The sequence below is a fragment of the Simochromis diagramma genome, unplaced genomic scaffold (genome assembly GCF_900408965.1).
Source record: "Simochromis diagramma unplaced genomic scaffold, fSimDia1.1 OVJJ01000205.1, whole genome shotgun sequence".
Taxonomy (NCBI): Eukaryota; Metazoa; Chordata; class Actinopteri; order Cichliformes; family Cichlidae; genus Simochromis; species Simochromis diagramma.
Genome location: NW_024386782.1, coordinates 9,781,120 through 9,787,119, shown reverse-complemented (window position 1 = coordinate 9,787,119; position 6,000 = coordinate 9,781,120). Strand labels below are relative to the sequence as shown.

The following is a 6,000-nucleotide window of genomic DNA, read 5'->3' as shown; positions in this document are numbered from 1 at the left end:
TAGAGAAATAAAACAGACAGGGTGCATTTTTCATGTTGAATTATAGTAGGCAATTTGATCCTGTTACTATTTCCAGTGTTGTATGAAACAGTAGAGCCATGCTGCCCTCTGTCTGTAACATACCAAAATACTTCTTTATCCCACACTAATGAGCTTTTTGGAACATTTCCACCATGTCTAAGCTTTGCAAATTAAATTACATGCTTGTTAAATCTTAAAGAATCGTTTATATATCTCATATGGTGGTAAAGCAGGATTCTTCACTGTGTAAGTGGCTAGTGTGTGTAGAGCAACAAATATTAAAGAGGTTTTTGTGTTTTATTTGACATGAAAGAGTTGAAAGGGTTGCTTGTTTATTACATCAGGGATTTTTATGGAAGACGTTTTGACACGTGGCAGAAATAACCACAGGTGTAAATAAAAAAATCAGTGGTTTGGGGTGGGGGGGCTGCTTTTGTTTGCGCTGGCACACTATTACATTGAAACATAGCCAGTGTTTGTCACACTACAAATGCAGGTACTTTTAGTGGCATGATGAGTCAAGCTATATGGTGGCCAGAGGGATGATTTTTGACAAAAGCTGCGTGATCTCTTTAAATTGAAATTCACCTCCAGTATAAAACATGATGTTACTGTTATTATTGCTTTCATTGCATACTAAAACAGTTGTTTCAAATCAGTATTAAGTACAGAGTCGCTCTAGTAATTACAGTCTTGAGTCTCTGTGGATCAGTCAGTGCTGGGTTTGTAAATGTAGGAATTAGGCCAACAGGAGTATCAGTGATGCAATGCTAAACAGGAGCTTTGTGTTTTCAAGGTAATTAGGTCAATGGGTGGTTAACGGTGTGAACGTGCACCCACACAAAGGTCACATTTTAGAAAGCGATACCAATGAGTGTCGTGTCTCATCCTTACGTGCTGTCAGGAAATACTGCTGACCAGAAATTTGACTTCGCAAAACCTGGTCCAATATACATCAAGTTAAGCTATCTCAGCAGCACATGTCCAATTTTGGGTGGAAAAAAATTACCAATTCTTTGAACAGATGAAACTAAGATTATGTAGTACCCAGTAATTACGGAGAAGTAAAGGAAAAGTTCAAAGGATTTAAAGTGTAGCCTGTTTGTGTCTCATCTGTCAAACATGTTGGGGAAAATGTTAAAGCATGGGCATGTATGGCTGCTAGTGGAGCCAGGTTGCTAGTGTTTATTGATGATGGGATTGCAGGTTAAATTGTGAAGGATGAAATGTGAAATGTACAGGGCTATACTCACTGCTCAGACTCAGTCAAATGCTGGAAAAGAGCAGACAAAATGGATAATCACTCAAAGAATGCTGCAAAAGAAACCCAAAAGTTTCTTGAGGCAAAGAAATATGATATTCTTCAATGGCCACGTGAGTCACCTGATCTCAACCCAATAGAACAGCTTCTCAGTCACTTAAGACAAAACTAAAGGCAGAAAGCAACTGAAGGCAGCTACAGGAAAGACCTTGCATCTCAAGAGAGGAAACACAACATTTGGGGATTTTCATGGGTTCTGGACCTCAGGCACTTATTGAAATTTTTTTTTTCATACATTTAAAACTATATTAGTTTGTCTAATTACATTTGAGCCTTTTGAAAATGAAGGACTACATATAAATGACGGCTCTAATTCCTAACCAGTTAATGCAAAATGTTTGCTAAACCCTATGAATTAAAGCTGAAATCCTACACTTCCATCAGTCCATTTTCTTCCATTTATCCAATTCAGGGTCGGAGGGGGACTGGAGCCTGTCCCAGCTTCCACAGAGGCAGAGTACACCTGGTATAGGTTCTCACTCCCGGGGCGTTGTCACGTCCCGCGGGATTCCTGAGGAAAGCGAAAGGTGACCTTCCGTGTTCTTATGGTGCGCCCCGGGTTATGGATGATTTCCAGTGGAATGACGGTCCCGCGGCAATACACGTTCCAGCCATGTATTCCAGCCCTAAACCTAACCTTATCCTTAACCCTAACCATAACCTATTCATAACCCTATTCCTAACCTTAACCAGCACTGAAATGACGTAAAACAGTGTTTTCCAAAGCGATTTTAAGAAAATGAACGAACATGTGTAGATTGAGTCCAAACGGTTCTCATGTTTTCTCATTTTCCCGATCTCGTTATTTAGGAACGTGTTGGGTACCCGAAAGCGTAAAATGATGACGATTTGTCACCTAGCATAAAATATTACGCTTAGGGAGTGAGAACCTGTTGATAGGTTGCGAATTTATCACAGCGCTAACACAAAGAGACAGACAACCATTTACACTCACATCTATGAGCAATTTAGAATTACCAATTAACCTAATCCCCCTAACTGCATGCTTTGGACTGTGGGAGGAAGCCAGATTACCTGGTGAGAACCCACAAAAACGCAGGGAGAATATTCAAACTCCACTCAGAAAGATGGAGATAAACCCTGAACTAACACCATCCCACCATGCAGTCCTGAATAAATATATGTGTATAAGCAAAAACTCATCAGAAACCCATCATTTCTTTGTTTTACTTCCAAGGAACAAAACTTTTTTGTACATTTTCTTGAGGTCAGTCAATGTTTTCAATCACTTTCGGCCCAGAAGAATGTTATTGTTTGTTACAGCACTTAATACCCACCTATGAATTGTTCATGTATAAAAAAGGCATCTAACTCAAGGGATGAACTAATGTAAACTTTCCAAAGAGCCAGGTATAAATTGTATATTTCCAAACTTTGTTCCTAACAGCCTGACATAAAAACACATATTTTGTTTATTATTTTTGTTGAATCTAAGCAAAATCCTCAAAGACCAGTTGCCAAAAGGTTGGAATGTGTCTGTATGGTGTGCAGTTTGTTCTTCAAAAAATTTGAGGAAACAGAACAAGTGGAGGACAGAAGAAGAAGTGGCAGACCTAAAAACAAACAAACAAACAAACTCTGCAGCAGATAAACACTATCTGAAATCCATATTGTTAAGAAACAAGAACAAATCCAGCATAGACCTGACAAAGGACCTGAGAGATGCATCAAATCCTGCAGTTGATCCATCTACTAGTCACTGAAGCCTCAGAAATTGAAGGGTAGTTGTTAATGAACAGGGAGAGAAAAACGAGGTATGCAAAATTACACAAGAACTGGACTTAAAATCACTGGCAACAGGAGTGATTAAAGCAAACTTGACATTTCTGACTCAAATTGTCAACAAATATATATGGAGGAGATCAGGAGAGAGGTAAAAACAGCAAGTGTGCAGGGGATCCTGTAAAAGTTGTTAGAATAATGAATAAAAGTGCCATCAGATTTTGATAGACTGTGCAGTACCATCTGGAAAGCATCTTACTGGCAACTGCTTCTCCCCCCCCCTGTCCCGCAGCCAAAAGTCCATCCTACTCAATGGTCTCAACAGACAAAAACATTATTATAAATGAGTTAATGGCACATTTAAAAATGAAGCATCACACCATTAAAACTAGCTTCTCCTTCAGAGTGATCATTTTAGTGCTTGGAAATAAAGACTGTACTTGAAGGCAGTGCTTCACAATGTCCATATATCCATATATTCACCACAACAAACCTATCATCTGTCTTAAATTCATGTGAAATCTACTCTCCCATTTGTATTTTCCCTATATTGTAGATGTTCAGGTTAGTCCCCCCCCCTCGTTCTTGTTTATATTTGCTTGATGTATTGTTAGCATTATCAGGTTCCATGCTTTTAGGTTGCCTGTTTAGCTGTCTCTTGCATATGTGATAACACACACGTATTATAATACACAACTTCTATTGTGCTGTTAGACAAATTATTCTAGATTTCTGACTCTGTAGCCCAGAGCTCACTATTGAGAGTAAACAAACTAATGAGTGATTATGTAAAGGAGAAGCCCTGGAAAACAGCTTCTGTGCTGCTTTGCATTGTCTCTGTAATTCTACTGTAAGGACGAAAACCATTCTTACAAAGCACACTCCCTCATTTGGTGTGTTGATACCAGTGATGGTGGCTTGTCTAACATGCAAATACTCTCACTGATGATCAGTGGAGTTAAGAGTTAATTACTGCAAACACAATTGCACATATCTGCGTTATACACACCATAAAAGCCTCTACAGTCATTATATTTCTCTGATTTTCCGAGTGCTTGCTTTAATTTGCCACTTAACCATTTTTTCACTGCGCGATTTATGTGAACTATTTCGAAATGATTGCTATCAATACTAATAATACTAATAATACTAATAATAATGAACACGTTAGATTAGCCAGCAGGGGGAGCTCTCAGTTTAGGAAGGAGGTGCCAAGGTTTACCATTTAAAGGAAAAGGGCTGCGTTTATTTCCAGTTAATTTTCTGAGGGGCTTCACTCGAAGAAAGTCTCCTAAGTTGTAGTTAAGTGAGCCTTAAAATCGAAAGCAAAATCTAACCAGAGACACGACATTCTCTGCCTCTATTATATATTATGTACAGCCGCTGAAAGCCGACCCCTGGGGGCTTTTCCGAAAGTTAACCCCTGAATGTACGGTTGGTCGGTCGGTCGGTTTGTTGAGTACCTTTATCTAACACATAATGCAACGCTTAAATCTGTATACTGGGCGTGTGTGTGTTTAGGGGGGTGTAAAGCAGGCGTAGAGACGCCGTCGTATGGGAGCAGCTGAGGTACATTCGCACCCAGCCTAAACCACCAGCTCCATGGCGTATTAAAGTTAATCCATTTTTGTGTATTTTCCCCCGGCTATGAGGAAGCCTTCCGACTGTTGGATTCTGTATAGCTACAGCTGGCAAAGATTTGCATGAGCTCAAGCACCAATGGTTTTTACCAGCTCCAACTCCAACCGGGTAAAAATCCAGACTCCATCTTTTCGGGCCCGCGCTAGCCATTATTTTATTTACTAAATGCTTATATCCCTCCGCAGGGTCAGAGAGTATTTTGAAGAAATTGTAAAATGGTTTATCTGTCATTTATCATCGCGTCTTCTCAACGGTCTTTTTAAACACGCCTCACACTCGCGAAACATCCCTTTCTTGGCGAGCCCCGTCGATTCTGAAAGATTTGTGCGCCGTAGTTGTGCTGTTCAGGGGGAGGAGGAGGCGGATCTAGTTTTTGAGGAGCTTGGAGAGGGGGGCTGTGCTTCGGTGCCACTTATCATTAGATATGGCCACCGTTACAGAGCACCCCGAAGCGTCATCTTCAACTTAATTTTGTGCTATTTCATAGTCATTTTGCAGCTCGGTCAGCGCGGCAGGCGAGATGTTGTTTTTGGCGAGCTAATGTTTGTTTTTACATGTCTTTTGGAGGCGGTTGTTACTGCGTGGCAGGATGATTGTGAGTCTCTCCTAAACTGGCCGCTTGGTCCCGCAGCTTGTCGCAGCTGAAGAAAATAGAACCAGTTGCCAACCCCCAGCGGTCGGCATCCAGCTTTTTTTTTTCCTATTGCTCTGCGGGTCGCTACACTTTCCCCCGAGGATTCCTACTTAATGTTTGGCCCACGGAGCGTTGACTTTAGCAGCCGCTTGGATTTCGAGGTGGTTATGTTTACACGTTAATGGTAAAATTATTGGCTGTAGACTTGGGTGGCTAACACCAACTAGCTATATAAGCCGAACTCGTGCGACGACAGCTGTCATTGGAGAAAGGAAAGTGATCCCCGCAGATGCGTGCGCCAATGAAGCGGTTTTCTGTTGGATTTACATCATCCGCTTCTCCATCAAATGGGCAAAGTTGGGAATAACATTGCAGCGCTGGAATATAATGATATGCGTTGTGCATTTTTGAGAACTGCGGTGTTGCTTCATTGGAGAGAGGCTAGCTAGCTCCATTAGCTTGCTAGCTAGCTGGGTGATAAGTGCGACGTTTCATCCCCCTTATTTTGGACATGAAGAGGATAACTCTCTATTCATAGGGCTGGAAGGTAAGCTATATTTGCCTCTTCGTCTTTTTACTTCAATGTAAGCTGAGTTTGTTGGGAATTTACCTTTTCACGTAAGGCTGAGCCAACCTTATC

General features: G+C 41.0%; 1 protein-coding gene across 1 annotated transcript in view; it reads left to right on the top strand.

The window, feature by feature from the left end:
* The first annotated feature begins 5,129 nt into the window (after window positions 1-5,129).
* The window catches only part of kmt2cb (lysine (K)-specific methyltransferase 2Cb), an 83,922-nt gene continuing 83,051 nt past the window's right edge, over window positions 5,130-6,000 (top strand). Inside the window, 1 exon segment of the mRNA XM_040021646.1 lies at window positions 5,130-5,907. The gene's annotated coding sequence lies outside the window, so the exon portion shown is untranslated.